We start from the raw sequence: 20,048 nt of genomic DNA, 5'->3' as shown, positions 1-20,048 counted from the left end.
TTTGAATCTTAGAGCTTCCACTTGCTACCTTGAGAAATCTCACTGGTAATTGCTTAATTATACATGAGATTAAGAAACAAATGAGTAAATTATCCAACTAAAATCAAACTAAATGTAATTCCAATCAACTTTCCTCTTAGCTTGCTCTCTAACATGCTGGCATCCATCTCATCACCAAGAAGAGGAGGGGTAATTGGAGTAGAAAGAAACAGTAGTCTTTTTTCTTTTTTATTTCAATCAGATTAGAAAAACCTTCTTGTAGGAGCTCCAAGAATTTTATTTACTTTGAGCGTCTTGCCTTAGACGGTTTTTAAAACACAAATGTCATCCTAGACCTGTGATGCCCACCAATGTGCCATCTCAGTTTACCATTGCCATAGCAACACCTGGAAGTTACCACCCTTTTTTTAGAAATATCTGCATAATCTGCCCCTCAATTTGCATATAATTAAAAGTGAGTATAAACATTACTGTAAAAATTACTGAGCTGCTACTGTGGGCACACTGCCTATGGAGTATTCCTGCTCTACAAGTAGTAGTACCTATTCTGTACTATGTCAGAATCTTTGTTGCTAGGGACTCGAGTACTATATTTTCAAAAACAGGCACAGATGATTCTGCTAAGCATACCTTGTAATGAACTGTATAACAGACTTTATAAATTCTATTCTTGCCATCCTCTGAGGAGTAATTATTTTTCTTTCCAACTTTTATTTTAGGTTTAAGGGGTACATGTACACATTTGTTACATGGGTAAATTGCATGTCATGAGGGTTTGGTGTACAGATTATGTCATCACTCAGGTAATGAGTTTAGTACCTGATAGGCAGTTTTTAAATCCTCTCCCTCCTTCCACACCCCACCCTCAAGTAGGCCCTGGTGTCTATTGTTTCCTTCTTTGTGTCCATGTATACTCATTGTTTAGCTCCCACTTATAAGTGAGAACATGCATTATTTGGTTTTCTAATTTGCTTAGGATAATGGCCTCTAGCTCTATCCATATTGCTGCAAAGGACGTGAACTTCTTTTTTATGTCTGCATAGTATTCCATAGTGTATATGTCTCACTTTTTTTTTATTCAGTCACCTCTAATGAGCACCTAGGTTGATTCCATATCTTTGCTATTGTGAACAGTGCTATGATAAACATATGCATACATATGTCTTTATGGTAGAATGATTTATATTCCTTTGGGTATATATCCAGTAATGGGATTGCTGGGTCGAATGGTAGTGTTGTTTAAATTCTTTGAGAAATCTCCAAACTGCTTTCAACAATGGCTGAACTAATTTACATTCCCACAAGCAGTGTATGAGTGTTCCCTTTTCTCAGCAACCTTGCCAGCATGTTATTTTTTGATTTTTTAATTATAACTATTCTGACTGGTATAAGATGGTATCTCATTGTCTTTTTCATTTGCATTTCCCTCATGATTAGTGATGTTGAGAAGCTCATGTCCTTTGCAGCAACACGGATAGAGCTAGAGGCCATTATCCTAAGCATCCTTAGCTAGGAGGTAGGATTTGACTCTGGAGGTGGGACTCAGACACCGGACCAAATTGAGGACTAGCTAAAACAGGGACAGGGTGGAAGTAGCTTTCCATAAGAGTTGCCCACCAATGTGCCATGTCAGTTTACCATTGCCATGGCAACACCTGGAAGTTACTATCCTTTTTCTAGAAATATCTGCATAATCTGCCCCTCAATTTGCATATAATTAAAAGTGAGTATAAACATTACTGTAAAAATTACTGAGCTGCTACTGTGGGCACACTGCCTATGGAGTATTCCTGCTCTACAAGGAGTAGTACCTATGCTGCTCCTGTATGATGCCACTTCAATAAAAGTTGCTGTCTAACACCACTGGCTCACCAAGAACTTTCCCTGGCTAAGCCCCAGTTTTGGGGCTCAACTGCCCTGCATCATTTGGCAACCAACGAAGGGATAAAGACAGTGAAAATGGCAGCAATCGATGGAGAGGTGAGATGGCAAGACAACAGAGTTGGTGGCAATCAGTGATCAGCTGAGAGGCAGTAATTGGTGAGAGACAATGACGAGAGATGGCAGTCAGTGAGACAAGTGGAGAGATGGCGAGAGATGGCGAAGCTGCAAGAGCTATAACACTAAAGCTGTAACAATAAAGAGCTGCTAACACTACAGAGCTATAACACTAACCAAAGGTTCTTTTCAGAGACATCATTTTCCCTGGCAGGTGGTGGACCTGAGCAGATGAGCCAGTGGTCATAGTGCTGCTGTCTCATGTGAGACCCACCATTCTGACCAGCAGGCTGGTGGGTTACTGGTCCATGCCAGCCCCCATGTGGCAGCCAAGCCCACCTGTATTAGTCTGTTCTCACATTGCTATAAAGAACTACCTGAGACTCAGTAATTTATAAAGAAAAGAGGATTAATTGACTCACAGTTCCACAGGTTGTACAGGAACCATGGCTGGGGAGGCCTCTGGACACTTACAATCATGGCAGAAGGCAAAGGGGAAAAAAGCACATCTTCACATGGCCAGGAGGAGAGAGAGAGAGAGAGAGAGAGAGAGAGAGAGAGAGAGAAAGAGAGAGAAAGAGAAAGAGAGAGAGAGAAAGAAAGAAAGAAAGAAAGAGCTACACACTTTCAAACAACCAGATCTCATGAGAACTCACTCACTATCATGACATCATCCAGTCACCTCCCACCAGGACCCTCCCCCAACATTGAGGATTATAATTCAACATGAGATTTGGGTGGTGACACAGAGCCAAATCATATCACCATCCAAGCTGAGGAAATCTGGAGAGAGCTTCACCTGGGTCCCACATAGAACATTGGTCATCATGATTTTGGCTACTGTGCATGAATGAGTGTTCCCTCCACCCTCTCCCACAATATTAGGTAAGCTGGGGAATAAAAGCCTTTGGCTACGTGTTCAGTTAAAAGTCGCCCATTGTTTGATTGCCCTGAAACACATCCTTGTCACCCCTTCCCCTAGTCTTTTCTCTTATGACTTCATTTTGTTGCTCCACCAGTTGTTTTATTTTCAGTTCTAAAATGTATGTTTTGTTTGCAGTCTTAATGTTTGCTTTGATTTTCTGATAACTGTATATGGGCATTTGTTTAAGGCAGGACACTTGGTTGTGAGAGGCTACCTATTGTGTTGACTCTGGGAAACCAGAGTCACATTGTTCTGTGACACCAACTTGGATTTGGGTTCACTGTTGGCCACCGCCTGGATGGATGCCCCTAGCATTTGGTGATGGGACCCTCACTGGCTGAAACTCCGGTACTCTGGGTTTTCAGCATTGGCATTTTCAGCTGCCTTCCAGATGCTCTGGGGTTTTCAGCATTGACATTCCCTCTAGGATTGTGGGTTATAATCCCTCGCCCTAGGGGAATAGTGGTCTTGCCTTTTTCTGCCCTGAAGTTAGAAGTTATTATTTCCCTAATAGACAGTCACAGACTCCTTCTTGTGTGCTGACTTATAACTGTCTTGCTCAAACCTCTCTAAGCTGAAGGAACAGGGAGTTCCTAGGCTCCTGGCCTGACAGACAACCACCTACAACGGTAGAAAAGTGGTTGCCTGAACATTTATTTTGGTGTCTCCGCTGCTGGATAGGTTCTCCAGCAAGTCAATACCTCTGAGGTCTCCCCTTGGGTAAAACTCTTTCCCCCTTCCCCTCCTCCCTTCCCATACACCATTTGTTTAGCCCTCCTCTCTGCTTAACCCTCACTGTCTGTGGATTTTAGGCTCAACATTCTACTGCCCATTTGTAGCTTGTAATCCACTTTTGTAATGCCTTGCTATGTATACTTACACCTTCTCTGCAGGAAGTGAGAGAATCTAAAAGTGAAAAATAATGACTCAGTTGCTTTCCCTTTTGCTAGACTTAGGAAGACTTCTGTGTCCTCTAAAACTTCTGTATCCATGGGGACAATGACGAGCATCTCAGAGGGCTCACCACTAGGATGTCTTTTAGGCTATTGGAGCAAATTCAAATTTGGTTTAATGAAAAAGAAACTCATTTTCTATTGCAACACGGTTTGGGTTCTGTACAAATTAGAAAACCAAATTTGGCGTAAACATGGTTCTATATATTGTAATGATAATTTACAACCAGACTTATTCTGTAAAAAAGAAGGAAAATGGGAAGAGGTCCCTTTTATGTACAGGCTTTTATGACCCTTTACTGGCTCATGTTACTTCCAGGCACCAGACAGCTCCATCTGAGGATCCCCTCCTTGCTGGTTCTCCTAGAAGGCCTATGCCTTTCCCAGAGTCTCCTCAGTCCCCCAGTTCTGAGGGGGGTCCTGCCAGTACTCTAACAAAGGATTCTAGCTCAAGGTCATCAGACACTCCTCCCCCTAATCCAACTAGCCCCAGCTTATACCCCCATTTCCCCCAAAATAAGCCCAATCAATACCACCAGGAGTGGAGCCTCATATTAGCCCCTAAAGTAAAATCTGTTTCCATTGCAGGAGGTAGCTAATGGAAATGGGGGTACATGTGCCATTTTCTACATCTAATTTGGATTTATATGAGGAAAAATTTGGCCAGTTTTCAGAAAATCCAGAAAAGTTTATACAGGCATGTGTTATTTTGACCATGTTCTTTGATTTAACTTGTCATGACTTAGAAATATTGTCATCTGTTCACTGTGCTGTGGGAAAAAAGTGGAGGGAAGTATCTGTGGTTAAGCCAGTCAATTATGACAGAGCTAGAAATATAACTCAGGTAAAAGATGAAAATCCTGTTCTGTTTCTGTGTCGTTTGATAGAGGGACTCAGGAAATATACCAGTGCAGACCCAGACCCCCCAGAAGGGCAAGCTTTCCTGGGTGTACATTTTATTACTCATCCTGCACCTGACATTAGGAGGAAGACACAAAAAGCAGCAATGAGACCTCAAATCCCAATGAGCTAACTCTTTTTATTTATTTATTTTTTTGAGACAGAATCTTGCTCTGTTGTCCTGGCTGGAGTGCAGTGATGCCATCTTGACTCACTGCAACCTCCACCTCCCGGGTTCAAGCTACTCTCATGCCTCAGCCTCCCGAGTAGCTGGGACTACAGGCACCTGCCACCACGCCTGGCTAAGTTTTGCATTTTTAGTGGAGACAGGGTTTCAGCATGTTGACCAGGCTAGTCTCAAATTCCTGGCCTCAAGTGATCCACCCACCTCAGCCTCCCAAAATGCTGGGATTATAGGCATGAGCTACCACACCCAGCCCCTAAGACCCAGATCTTAGATGAGGACTTTAAAGTTTACAACAATAGGGACAGGGCAAAATAGGTGAGAAAACAAAAACAAAAACAAAAATAGCCAAAAAGTGCAATCATTAACAGTTGCTTTAAGTCCCCTGCCACATCAGAATTACCCATCCCAAGAAAGCATCACGAGATTGGCATCTAATATGCCCAGATAAGAGCCCTGACTCACTGGCCCACTGATTCACTAGGCCAGAATCAGCGTGCCCAGTATAAACAAAAGGGTCATTGGCAATGAGAATGTAGTAACTGCCCCTGGTGACACAGAAAAAAGCTCCCCATCACTACTAGAGCTAACCTTCTTTTACTAGTCCCAGTGAGCTGCCTCCTCAAGTAAGTTTATTCGGAATGTTGGACCCTTGGCCCAATGGACAGCTTCCCACAATGGCAGTTTTTTGACTGTAAGTCTCTTGGCCAAAGGAAATTCCAAAGAAGTCTAAAACAAACAAACAAGGAATTCAGGCCATGATGGGAAACAGGAGGTTGGACACACCTCACTAGGCCCTCTTTGAAATTTAGGCTTTGTTCACAAGGCCCTTCAATAATATAGAAATAAAGTATCACCTCTAACCAGGAGACTTAGTCTTACTAAAAAGAAGGATCCCCTGAAGATCAATTACAACCCAAATGAAAAGGTCCAATATCGGGCTGTTCTCACATAGCTATAGAGAAATACCTGAGACTGGGTAATTTATAAAGAAAGGAGGTTTAACTGGTTTATGGTTCTGTGGGCTATAGAGGAAGCGATGCTGGCACCTGTTTGGCTTCTGCGGAGGCCTCAGGAAATTTACAGTCATGGTGGAAGGCAAAGGGAGAGAGCAGGCACTTCACATAGCCAGAGCAGGAGCAAGATATGGAGGTTCCACACACTTTTGTTTTTTTTTGAGATGGAATCTCACTCTGTCACCAGGCCGGGGTGCAATGGCGAGATCTTGCCTCACTGCAACCTCTGCCTCCCGGGTTCAAGTGATTCTCCTGCCTCAGCCTCCTGAGTAGCTGGGATTACAAGTGCATGCCACCACGCCTGGCTAATTTTTGTATTTTTTGTAGAGACAGGGTTTCACCATGTTGGTCAGGCTGGTCTCGAACTCCTGACCTCATGATCCGCCCATCTCAGCCTCCCAAAGTGTTGGGATTACAGGCATGAACCACTGCGCCTGGCCGGTTCCACACACTTTTAAATGACCAGATCTCGTGAGAACTCACTCACTGTTATGAGTACAATACCAAGGGGATGATACAAAACCATTCACAAGAAATATGCCTCCATGCTCCAATCATCTCCCACAAGGCCCCACCTCCAACATTGGGGATTACAATTCAACATGAAATTTGGATGGGGGCACAGATCCAAACCATATGAGGCCCGTATCAGATATTGTTAAATACCCCCACCACCATTAAACTTCAGGGAATAACTATTTGGGTACACCTATTTGGGATTAAATATGTTCCTTATGAGTCACAGGCACAAAGGGAGGATAGCACAACCTACATGATATGGTTTGGCTGTGTCTCCACCCAAATCTCATCTTGAATTATAGCTCCCGTAATTCCCACATGTTGTGGGAGGAACCCGGTGGGAGATAATTGAATCGTGGGGGTGGTTCCCCCATACTGTTCTCATGGTAGTGAATAATTCTCATGGTATCTGATGGTTTTATAAGGGGAAACCCCTTTCAATTGGTTCTCATTCTGTCTTGCTTGCTGCCACGTAATACATGCCTTTCACCTTCTGCCATGATTGTGAGGCCTCCCCAGCCACATAGAACTGTGAGTCCATTAAACCTCTTTTTCTTTAAAAATTATCCAGTCTCAGGTATGTCTTTATCAGCAGCATGAAAATGGACTAATACACTACATCTATAAACCTCTCCTACCCATTTAAAAGAATCAACACTCAGCCAGAAGTGATAACTTAATGCTGTGGGTGGGAATAGGAGCATTAATTTTTACCTTTTTTTTTTTTTACTGTAATACTTCTTTTCTATCACTTTAGCCAGCTGCCTCCTCCTGGGAAATATCTCTTCGGTCCTTGTTGGGTGTTCAGCCAATCTAAGGCCCAACTGTACACTATGCTGCCACTGTTAATCCTCTTTGCTCTCCCAATTACCCTGATCCAGTATGGATGGGAACAAAACTATATAGTAAATATTTCAAAATTATAGCATCAGGGAATCATCTTTATGGTTGCTGGATTTGTCATTAACATCTCCAGGATAGACAGTTCTGTCCTCTGGCCTATCCAGAAAATCTCATGGCCATCTCTCCAGACCTTCTGACTAATCATGGTGATCCCAAAGTACCCAAACCCCTATTTGTTAACTGGAACTCTCCTCCAGTTAATAGATTCCACATGAACCCCTCACCACCACTATTATGTAGACCTGGGAAGCTGGGTATTTTTATCTCCAGTGCACTAATGTTTCTACCGTTTGCACTCACTGTTGTGTTAATGACACAGAAGTAGAAGTTTCCCTGCAATGCTCTGATGCGACTTTAGTTGTCAAATTCTTGAGGCTGTAGTGAGGTAAATGGGATTCCATTTGTAAGTGAGGAGAGCATATATGATGCCTTTTCCTATATCAGAACATACAGGGAAAAACAATTATCTAATCTTGGAAGCGGGGAGTACCATTCCCTTCTGGAAAACAAAGATTGTTTGGCCACCCCCATTGCAACAGGGAAAGAATATCTCTATAGGCCCAATTTGGCAGCAATGGATACACATCACACCCCATAGTGTCTCTATTTGTGCCCCAACTTGGCTCATTTTTCTGTGGCCACGAATGGAGAAAAGGTATGTCCCATAACCATTCCTGACTCCCCAGGCAGCCATCTGTTCTTTTAGAAGTAGCTTTCCCTTGTATATCAATAACTTGGGACGGAGGTGAAAGTATCTTGGCCACCCTTGCCCCTCCAGGGGTCACAGTCTATAACTGCATAGGACCCCCAAACACTAGAAATAAGTGAGCAATAGGATTAATTCTGGTGGAAATCGAGGCAGCAATAGGACTAGTGTCACCCTGCGGCAGCTTTGCTTACCATAAGTCAACCCTAAAGAACTTGAATTCTTAGTTGCCAACACAGGTCAGTCATTAAAGATAATTCAAGAGTCACTGGACTCTTTTGCAAATGTAGCTGTTGATAATAGACTAGCATTGAATTATTTACTAGCTGAACAAGGTGGAATATGTGCAGTTATTAATAAAACCTGCTGTACATATATTAACAACTCTGGACAAGTTGAGGTTACATTCAAAAAAATCTATGAGCAAGCTACCGGGTTACACAGATATAACCAGGGCACTGACCCCACTATATCAGGTAGACTATCAAAAGTGCCTTCCCAAGTTTCATCTGGTTTTTACCTCTCCTAGGACCTTGGATAGCTGTCCTGTTGTTACTATATTTTTTTGGCCCTTGCTTGTTTAACCTCCTAGTAAAGTTTGTGTCTTCTAGGTTAAAACAGTTCTAAGTAAAGACAATGCTGGCACAAGGCTTCCAACCCATCCCTCTGATATAAGGGGCCTAGAGGCAGGATGCTTTCATTCTCCAAGTCATACTGACTTGGGCCACTTAGATCAGGTGTCCAGAGATTTTTTAGTCATCTGGTGCTAGGCACTGCCTACTCCCATAAACTCAGCAGGAAGCAGTTACAGAAGATGGACTTCTGCCCTTCTGCAGCCCCATTAAGATTAAGGATGAATATCTACTGTCTGAGGGGGGAATGAAGTAGTAGGCAGGACTTGACTCCAGAGGTCGGGCTCAGACACTGGACCAAATTGAGGACTGGCTAAAACAGGGATGGGGCAGAAGTAGCTTTCCATAAGACATGCCCACCAGTCTGCCATGTCAGTTTATCTTTGCCATGGCAACACCTGAAAGTTACCGCCCCTTTCCATGGCAATGACCCAGTGACCCAGAAGTTACTACGGTCTTTCTAGAAATTTCTGCATAATCCACCACTTAATTTGCATATAAGTAAAAGTCAATATAAATATGACTGCAGAGTTGCCTCTGAGCTGCTACTCTGGGTACATTGCCTATAGGGTAGCCCTGCTCCACAAGGAGCAGTACATCTGCTGCTGGTGTACACTGCTGCTTCAATAAAAGTTGCTGTCTACTTTTACTTTTACCACTGGCTTACCCTTTAATTATTTCCTGCGCTAAGCCAAGAGCCCTCCCAGGCTAAGCCCCAATTTTGGGTCTTGCCTGCCCTGCATCACTTGTTGGCTATGTGTATGCCTTTTTCTCAGAAGTATCTGTTTATGTCTTTTGTCCACTTAAAAAATGTTTGGGGCCGGGCACAGTAGCTCACGCCTGTAATCCCAGGACTTTGAGAGGCTGAGGAGGGCAGATCACAAGGTCAGGAGATCGAGACCATCCTGGCTATGGTGAAACCCCGTCTCTACTAAAAATACAAAAAATTAGCCAGGCGTGGTGGCGAGCACCTGTAGTCTCAGCTACTTGGGAGGCTGAGGCAGGAGAATGGCATGAACTGGGGAGGTGGGTCTTGCAGTGAGCTGAGATCATGCCACTGCACTCCAGCCTGGGCAACAGAGCAAGACTCCTTCTCAAAAAAAAAAATATTTGGGTACATAGTAGGTATATATATATACATATATATACACATATATATACATATATATACACTAGATACTTTGATATAGTCACACAATACATAATAATCACATCACATCAAATGTGGTATGCATCCCTTAAATCTGTTGTGTTAGAAACAATCCAATTATACTCTTAGTTATTTTAAAATATATAATCAAATTATTATTGACTATAGTCATGCTATTGTGCTACCAAATACTAGGTCAATAAGAATAACATTCTTTCTGGTGGACAGGGCCATGGCGGTGACCTGAGCTGCCACCTGACATGAATTTGCTGGAGCAGGCTCTTGCTCAAGGCTTTTGAGAGGAGACTTACTGAATATATTCATTGTTTGCAACCTGCTACTAGATGTGGAGAATGCTTCTTCTAGTGGTATCGGTCTGTACGCTACTGGTGCCTGGAACTGGTTGATAGATCCAGAGACAGAAAAGGTGTCCTTCTTCACATCATATGGAATCATCCATTTTTCACCATTAGCTATATCACTCTAATAGGCTTGTTCTTTGCTGGAATACACAAGAGAGTAGTTGCACCATCAATTATAGCTGCTCAACGTCAAACGATATTAGCAGAATACAATATGTCTTGTGATGATACAGGAAAACTAATTTTGAAACCTAGGCCTCATGTTCAATGCCAATCTTCACTAATTGCTATTGGATGTAAAACAGCCCTTCTTCGAATAAGTGATACAGCAAAAAGCCATAAAGGATTCCTTTTCCAGTTGGATATGTAAAGGTCATAGCAACAACTGACAAGATGTGTGCAATATTTACCTAGATTATCTTGATGATGATGATTCACATTATCAGTGCTTTGGTACATTTTATTACCTGTGTTTCAGTATTAGTGTCACTTTAGTACTTCAGATCCTTCAAAGATTTTTGCAGATGAAGTGTGTATATATGTTATGAAGCTCAACTTAAAAATAGAACCTCATTCAGTTTTTATAATTCATTTTTGCAAACTACTGTAAATAGCAAATCAATGCCAATGGTAAACAAATAGGAAAATGTTGTGTAGTCTTTGTTCTCCTGCACCAGTATTTCAGGAACATCTGCTTGCCATCCCCACAGCTCTTTAAAACTGGCTATTATGTGTGCCTTTCATTCTTACACTTTTAATGACACTGTAGGAAAAACATTGGATTCAGCTTAGACTGAGGAAAACTCCTCTCCATAATGTTGTAAGAAATTATAGGTGTTTTGATAAACACTTTTTGTTAAACCAGATATTGAACTCCAGCAACTATTGTGGTTATATTTTTCAGTTCATTGTTTTCATTGAGTGCTAAATATCCTTAATATTTTAAAATAATTTTTTAAATACCCCAAAGGCTTGTGAATATACAAGTCTACTTATAAATTATGTATTGTCTGGGACTTTGATAGTCATTGTTTTAGATAACTGGATTTTACGCTGTGGTAGACAGACTGTGACGTTAGTGTTGCACAGGTGTAATTGATCATCCTACGCCATCACCAGAATAACATGGGAGTGGTGCCACAAACTAGAGTCTACAATTCTCACTGTTTAGAGAGTGTTAATGACATGCCATGTATGCATAATAACCACATGTACTATAATAATCCTTAAAATTAAGCTATTGGGATTGCTATAAATACTTTAAAGTACTGGAAGTGCTTTTACCTGTTTATTAGAAGATTTTGAAAAGGTTTAAATTATTTCATGAGCAATCTTTTAAATTTCATTTAACGTAAAACTGAAAATTCAATAACAGATAAAAAACTTTGTAAAAAGGCTTAAGACTTTCACGTAAATGTGTTGATCTTAGCTTTCACATGGATAAAATTTTATTCTTTGAACTGTAGCAATAAAACAAATAAGTGATACAGCTTTGCTGTAAGAAGTCTGAAGAGGGTATTCTATATATTCTGCTTTGTTTTATTTTCTATAAATTTTGTAGGTAAATATGTGCATAAAAATAAATACTTTATATAAAAAAGAATAACATTCTTTCTAACTACTTTTTGTACTCTTTAACCATCCCCACTCTCCACCTCCCCCACTACCATCTGCAGCCTGTAGTAAGCATCCTTCTACTCTCTATTTCCATGAATTCAATTGTTTTGATTTTTATATCCCACAAATAAGTGAGAACATGTGAAGTTTGTCTTTCTGTGCTTGGCTAATTTCACTTAACAAAATGACATCCAGTGTCATCCATGTTGTAGCAAATGACAGGATCTCATTCTGTTTTGTGGCTGAATAGTACTCCATTGTGTATATGCACTACATTTTCTTTATCCATTCATCTATTGATGGACACTTAGGTTGCTTTCAAATCTTGGCTATTGTGAACAATGCCATAACAAACATGGGAGTGCAGATACCTCTTTGATACATGGATTTCCATTCTTTTGGGTATATACTCAACAGTGGGATTGCTAGATTGTATGGTAGCTCAATTTTTAGTTTTTTGAGGAAACTCCGAACTGTTCCTCATAGTGGTTGTATTAATTTACATTCCCACCAATGGTGTATGAGTGTGCCCTTTTCTCCACATCCTCGTCAGCATTTGTTATTGCCTATATTTTGAATAGAAGCCATTTTAACCGGGATGAGATGATAATGTAGTTTTAATTTACATTTCTCTGATATTCACTGATGTTGAGCACCTTTGCATATGCCTGTTTGCCATTTCTATGTCTTGTTTTGAGAAATGTCTATTAATAGCTTTTGCTTATTTTTAATCAGATTATTAGATTTTTTCCTATAGAGTTGTTTGAGCTCCTTATATACTCTGGTTATTGATGCTTTATCAGATGGGTAGTTTGCAAAATATTTTCTCCTATTCTGTGGGTTGTCTCTTCACTTTCTTCATTTTTAGTAGAAACCCCGTCTGTCCTGTTGTTACTATATTTTTTTGGCCCTTGCTTGTTTAACCTCTTAGTAAAGTTTGTGTCTTCTAGGTTAAAACAGTTCTAAGTAAAGACAATGCTGGCACAAGGCTTCCAACCCATCCCTCTGATATAAGGGGCCTAGAGGCAGGATGCTTTCATTCTCCAAGTCATACTGACTTGGGCCACTTAGATCAGGTGTCCAGAGATTTTTTAGTCATCTGGTGCTAGGCACTGCCTACTCCCATAAACTCAGCAGGAAGCAGTTGCAGAAGATGGACTTCTGCCCTTCTGCAGCCCCATTAAGATTAAGGATGAATATCTACTGTCTGAGGGGGGAATGAAGTAGTAGTTGATTGTTTCCTTTGCTGTGCAAAAGATTTTTCATCTTGATGTGATCCCATTTGTCCATTTTTGCTTTGGTTGCTTGTGATTATGGGGTATTATTCAGGAAATTTTTGCCCAGGCCAATGTCCTGGAGAATTTCCCCAATGTGTTCTTGTAGTAGTTTCATAGCTTGAGGTCTTAGAATTAAGTCTTTAATTCATTTTGATTTGATTTTTATATATGACAAGCGATAGGGGTCTAGTTTTATTCTTCTACATATGGATATCCGATTTTCCCAGCACCATTTATTGAAGAGACTGTTTTTTCCACAATGTATATTCTCTTCACCTTTGTCAAAAATGAGTTCACTATAGATGTATGTATTTGTTTTTGGGATCTCTATTCTGCTCCATTGGTCTATGTGTTTGCCTTTATGCCAGTACCATGCTGTTTTGGTTACTATAGCTCTGTAGTATAATTTGAAGTCAGGTAATGTGATTCCTCCAATTTTATTTATTTATTTATTTTTGCTTAGGATAGCTTTGACTATTCTGGGTCTTTTGTGGTTCCATCTAAATTTTAGGATTGTTCTTTCCATTTCTGTGAAGAATGCCATTGGTATTTTGATAGGGGTTGCATGGAATCTGTAGATGGATTTGAGTGGTATAGACATGATTCTTCCAATCCATGTACATGGAATGTCTGTCCATTTTTTGGTGTCCTCTTTAATTTCTTTCACCAGTGTTTTATAGTTTTCATTTTAGAGATCTTTCATTTCTTTGGTTAAGTTTATTCCTATGTATTTAATTTTATTTGTGGGTACTGTAAACAGGATTACTCTTTTATTTCTTTTTCAGATTGTTCACTGTTGGCATACAGAAATGCTTCTGATTTTTGTGTGTTTATTTTATATCCTACAAGTTTATTTAATTTATCAGTTTTTATAGTTTTTTGGTTGTATCTTTAGGTTTTTCCAAATATAAGATCATATCTGCAAACAAGGATAATTTGACTTCTTCCTTCCCAATTTGGATGCTGCTAATTTCTTTATCTTTTCTGATTGCTCTAGCTCAAACTTACAGTACTATGCTGAATAACAGTGGTGAAAGTGGGCATCCTTTTCTTGTTCCAGATCTTAGAGGGAAGGCTTTCCAGTTTTTCCCATTCAGTATGATACTAGCTGTAGGTCTTTCATATATGGCTTTAATTATATCGAGGTATGTTTCTTCTATACTCAGTTTTTTGAAGGTTTTTATCATGAAGAGATGTTGATTATATCAAATGCTTTTTCAGCACCAGCTGAAATGATCATATGGTTTTTATCCTTCATCCTGTTGATATGATGCATCACATTGATTAATTCACATATATTGAACCATGCTTGCATCTGTGAGATAAATCTCACTTGGTCATGATGAATCATTTTTTAATCTGTTGTTGAATTCATTTTACTGGTGTTTTGTTGAGGATCTTTGCATCGATATTCATCACAGATATTGGCCTCTAGCTTTTTTTTTTGGATCTGTGTTTGTCTGGTTTTGGTATCAGGGTAATGCTGGCCTTGTGAAATGAATTTGTGAGTACTGCCCCCTCCTCTGTTTTTTGAAATAGTTCAAGTAGAATTGATGTTAGTTCTTCTTTAAATGTTTGGTAGGAATTCAGCAGTGAAGCTACGAGGTCCTGGGCTTTTGTTTACTGGGAAAATTTTTATTATGGCTTCAATCTCATTGTTTGTTATTGGTCTGTTCAGGTTTTGGATTTCTTCCTTGTACATTCTTGGTAAGTTTTGTGTTCCTAGGAATTTATCCATTTCCTCTGGATTTTCCAATTTATTGTCATATAATTGCTCATAGTAGCCACAAATGATCCCTTGAATTTCTGTGGTATCAGTTATAATGTTTCCTTTTTCATCTCTGATTTTATTCATTAGGATCTTCTTTCTTTTTTTCTTGGTTGGGCTAAAGGTATGTCAATTTTATTTATCTTTTCAAAAAAACACAACTTTTTTATTGATCTTTTGTAGATTCTTCATTTCAATTTCATTTATTTCTGCTCTGATGTTTATTATTTCTTATACTAATTTTGGGTTTGGTTTGCTCTTGCTTTTCTAATTCTTTAAGATGCATCATTAGGTCGTTTATTTGAAGTTTTTCTTCTTTTTTGATGTAGACACTTAGAGATATAAATTCCCTTCTTAGTACTGTTTTACTGTATCCCATAGGTTATGGTATGTTGTGTTTCCAGAATCATTTATTTAAAGACATTTTTCAATTTCCTTATTAATTTCTTCTGGTCATCAGGAGCCTATTGTTTAATTTCCATGTTTGTATGGTTTCTAAAATTCCTATTGTTATTTATTTCTAGTTTTATTCTATTTTGTTCAGAGAAGATGCTTGATGTTATTTGAATTTTTTTGAATATTCTATGGCTTATTTTGTGACCTAACATATGGCCTATCCTGGAGAATGATCTATGCACTGAAAAAAAGAAAGCGTAGTCTACAGTTGTTGCATGAAATTTTCTGTAAATATCTATTAGATCCATTTATTCTATACTGCAGATTAAGTCCAATGTTTCTTTGTTGATTTTCTGTCTGGATGATCTGTCCAATGCTGAAAGTGGGGTTTGTAGTCTCCAACTATTATTGTATTGAGGTCTATATCTGTCTTTAGCTCTAATAATATTTGCTTTATATATCTGGGTATTCTTGTGTTGGGTGCATATATATTTACACTTGTTATATCCTTTTGCTGAATCGACTCCTTTATCATTATGGGGGCCTTTGGGAGTTTGATTTATCATTATATAATGGCATTGTTTGTCTCTTATTGTTTTTGTCTTAATCTATTTTGTCTGATATAACTACTCCTCCTCTTTATTGGTTTCCATTGGCATGAAATATCTTTTTACATCTCTTTATTTTCAGTCTATGTGTATCTTCGTAGGTGAAGTGTGTTTCTTCTAGGCAACAGGTCATTGGGTCTTGATTTTTTATTCATTCAGCCATTTACATTCAATGCTATTATTGATAAGTAAGGATTTACTCCTGCCATTTTGTTATTTGTTTTCTGCTTGTTTTGTCATCTTCTATTCCTTATTTCCTTCCTTCCTGTCTTTGTTTTAATGAAGGTAGTTTTCTCTGGTGGTATGGTTTAATTTCTTGCTTTTTATTTTTTATGTATCCATTTTTGACTTGAGGTTACCATGAAACTTGCCAATACTATCTTATAACCCATTATTTTAAACTGATGACAACTTAACACCAGTTGCATAAACAAAGAAACAAACAAAGAAGCAAAAAGAAAAATAATAAAAACTCTACGCTTTAACTTCCTTCATTTCCCTGCTTTTTCTCTTTTTATTATTTATCTTTATGTCTTATTGTACTGTCTATGCCTTTTAAAGTTGTTTTAATTATTATTTTTGACTGGTTCATCATTTAGTCTTTGTACTTAAGAGAAGAGTAGGTTATACATCACAATTACAGTGTTATAATATTCCGTGTTTTTCTATGTGCTTACTATTACCAGTGAGTTTTGTACCTTCAGATTATTGATTTTCTTTTCCTTTATTATGTTTTTTCAAGACAAGGTCTTGCTCTGTCGCACAGGCTGGAGTGTGGTTTGATCATGGCTCACTGCAGCCATGCCCTCCTGGGCTCAGGTGATCCTCCTGCTTCAGCCTCCCAACTAAAACTATAGGCGTGTGCCAATATACCTGCTTAATTTTTAAATTTTTTGTAGAGATGGGGTCTTGCTATGTTGCACAAGCTTGTCTCAAGTTCCTGGGCTCAAACAATTCTCCTGCCTTGGCCTTCCAAAGTGCTGGGATTACAGGTGTGAGCCACTGCACCCAACCCAGATTATTTCTTATTGCTTGTTAACATCCCTTTCTTTCAGATTGAAGAACTCCCTTTAGCATTTCTTGTAGAACAGGTCTGGTGTTGGTGACATCCCTCGGCTTTGGATTGTCTGGGAAAGTCTTTGTTTCTCCTTCATACTTGAAAGATATTTTTGCTGAATATACTATTCTAGAGTAAAAAGATTTTTCCTTCAGCACTTTGAGTATGTTATGCATCTCTCCTGGCCTGTAAGATTTCCACTGAAAAGTCTGGCACTAGATGTATAGAAGCTCCATTGGATGTTATTTGTTTCTTTTCTCTTGCTACTTTTAAAATCCTTTCTTTATCCTTGACCTTTGGGAGTTTGATTATCAAATGCCTTGAAGTAGTCATCTTTAGGTTAAATCTGATTGGTGTTCTACAGCCTTCTTGTACTTGAATGTTAATATCTTTCTTTAGGTTTGGGATTTTCTCTGTTATTATCCCTTTGAATAAGCTTTCTACCCCTATCTCTTTCTCTACCTCCTCTTTAAGGCCAATAACTCTTAGATTTGCCATTTTGAGGGCAAATTTCTATTTTCTAGATCTTGAAGGCATTCTTCATTCTTTTTTTATTCTTTTTTCTTTTGTCTCCTCTGTGTATTTTCAAATAGCCTGTACTGAAGCTCACTAATTCTTCTGCTTGATCAATTCTGCTATTAAAATACTCTGATGCATTCTTCAATATGTCAATTGCATTTTTTAACTCTAGAATGTCTGCTTTATTCTTTTAAATTATTTTAGTATCTTTGTTAAATGTATGTGATAGAATTCTGAATTCCTTCTCTGTGCTATCTTGAATTTTTTGAGTTTCCTGAATACAGCTATTTTGAATTCTCTTTCTGAGAGGTCACATATCTCTGTTTCTCCAGTATTGGTCCTTGGTGCCGTATTTAGTTGGGCGAGGTCATGTTTTCCTGGATGGTCTTGGTGCTTGTGGTTGTTTGGTGATGTCTGAGAATCATAGAGATAGGTTTTTGTTGTAGTCTTCACAGTCTGGGCTTGTTTGTACCTGTCTTTCTTGGGAAGGCTTTCCAGGTATTTGAAGGGACTTGGGCCCCGAGCCCAATAATGCTGTGGTTTTTGCAGACTTTTACAGGTATTACCTTGGTGATCCTGGATAAGATCTGGAAGAATTCTCTGGATTACCATGCTGAGGCTCTTGTTCTTTTCCCTTACTTTGTCCCAAACAAACAGTCTTTCTCTTTGTGCTGATCCACCTAGAGCTGGGGGTGGGGTGATACATGCTCACCTGTAGCCACCACCACTGGGACTGTACTGGGTCAGACCTGAAGCACTGGGTCTCACTGAAGGCCCATTGTGATCACTACCTGGCTAGTGCCTATGTTTACTCAAGGCCTTAGGGATCTACAATCAGCAGGTGGAGAATCCAGCCAAGTTTGTGTCCTTCCCTTCAGGGTGATGAGTTACCTCCAGGCCCCAGGCAGGTCCAGAGATGATGTCTAGGAGCCAGGGGTTGGAATAAAAAACCTTAGAAATTTACCTGGTGCTCTACTCTACTGTGGGCAAGCCTGCCTTCAAACCACAAGACAAAGTCCATACCACTCTTCTCTCCCCTTTCTGCAGCTAAAGGACCCCCTCCCAGTGGCCACCAGCACCACCAGCCCATGGGGAATTCTGCTAGACCACCACCAATGTTCACTTAAAGTTCAAGGGCTCTTCATTTAGCTTCTGGTGAATGCTGCCAGGTCTGTGACTCACCCTTCAGGGCAGTATGCTCCACTCTGGCCCAGGGCAGGTCCATAAATGCTGTCCCAAGAGCCTAGGTCTGGACTTGGGGACCCCAAGAGCCTGCTTTGTGCTCTATCCCACTGTGGCCGAGCTTGTATGTAAGGTGCAAAGCAAAGTCCTGTTTACATTTCCCTCGGCTTTTCTGAAGCAGAAGGAGTCTTTCATGGTAGTCACCACAGCATGGAATGTGCTGAGTTTAATTTGAGACCAGCACATCTCAGAGTCTCACCCAAGACCCACAGCATACAACCTGAGTATCGCTGTTGGCTATTAAGGGCCCAAGGGCTCTTTAGTCAGCAGGTGGTGGATTCTGCCAGGACTGGGCCCTTCCCTTCAAGACAGCAGGTTCTTTTATGGCCAAGGATATGTCTAGAAATGTCATTTTGGAGCTAGGGCATGGAATAGGTGCCTCATGACTCTGTCCAGTGCCCTGTCCTATTGTGAGTGAGCTGATATCCCATACAGAAGACAAAGTCTTCTTTACTTTTCACTCTCTTTTATTCAAACAGAAAAGAAGGAGTCACTTTCGTTGCTGCAAGCTGAGCTACCTGAGATAGGGGAGGGGTGGTGCAAACACTCCCTTAGCTGCTCTGGCTGGTGTCTCCTTAGGGCTTATGTTGCCCTGGTCCACTGGCTCTAAGCCCAGTGCAGCACTAGGACTTGTCTAGAAATTATAATCCTTGTGTCCTAGACTGCCTTTCAAATTTACCTAGGACCCTAGAGCACTTTAGCCCAAGGTGGTGAGGCTTGCCAAAACTTCAGTTCTGACTGCTGGGATAGGTGATTCCCCTCTGGCTAGCACTGGTTCAAATGCTACCTCTGCGTGCAGATGCCAGCTGAGCCCTGTACTGCTTTGCTCTCTGCAAACTGCCTCTTTTTTCCTTAAAAATCTTCTTGTCATTCTCGTTAATTGAAGTGTATATTCAGGACACCTTAAATCTATGCTCCAATGTGGCCATCCTAAAGCTTTGGGCTCAAATAAACTCTATACTTAATCATATTTTAAAAATCTCATTATTTGAGGTTGACAAATTTTGATCAATATTCTTGTTTTTACTAACCTAATAAAAATGTGAGACATATGTCTTCTACATTAGTTTTCTGTTTCCATGTAACAAAATGCCACAAACTCAGTGGCTTAAAATAACCCATGTATTTGGCTCACAGTTGGGTAAGTTAGAAGTCCAGGCATGGTGTGACTGGGTTCTCTGCTGAGGGTCTTGTAAGGCTAAAATTGAAAAGGTGTCAATTAGGCTGCAGGCTACAGTCTTATCTGGAGCTTGGGGTCCTTTTCCAAGCTTACATGGTTGTGGCAGAATTTAGGGTTTTTTTTTTTTTTTTTTTTT

The 20,048-nt window shown here is 39.9% G+C and overlaps 1 protein-coding gene and 1 pseudogene across 1 annotated transcript in view; both read left to right on the top strand.

Annotated features, from left to right (window-relative positions):
• The window catches only part of LOC129053009 (uncharacterized), a 160,525-nt gene that overhangs the window by 9,537 nt on the left and 130,940 nt on the right, over positions 1-20,048 (top strand). The gene's annotated exons all lie outside the window — the stretch shown is intronic.
• LOC112130739 (nuclear envelope phosphatase-regulatory subunit 1-like) lies at positions 10,147-10,618 on the top strand (annotated as a pseudogene).

This window comes from Pongo abelii, chromosome X (genome assembly GCF_028885655.2).
Source record: "Pongo abelii isolate AG06213 chromosome X, NHGRI_mPonAbe1-v2.0_pri, whole genome shotgun sequence".
Taxonomy (NCBI): domain Eukaryota; kingdom Metazoa; phylum Chordata; class Mammalia; order Primates; family Hominidae; genus Pongo; species Pongo abelii.
This window is presented reverse-complemented; position numbering and strand designations above follow the sequence as displayed.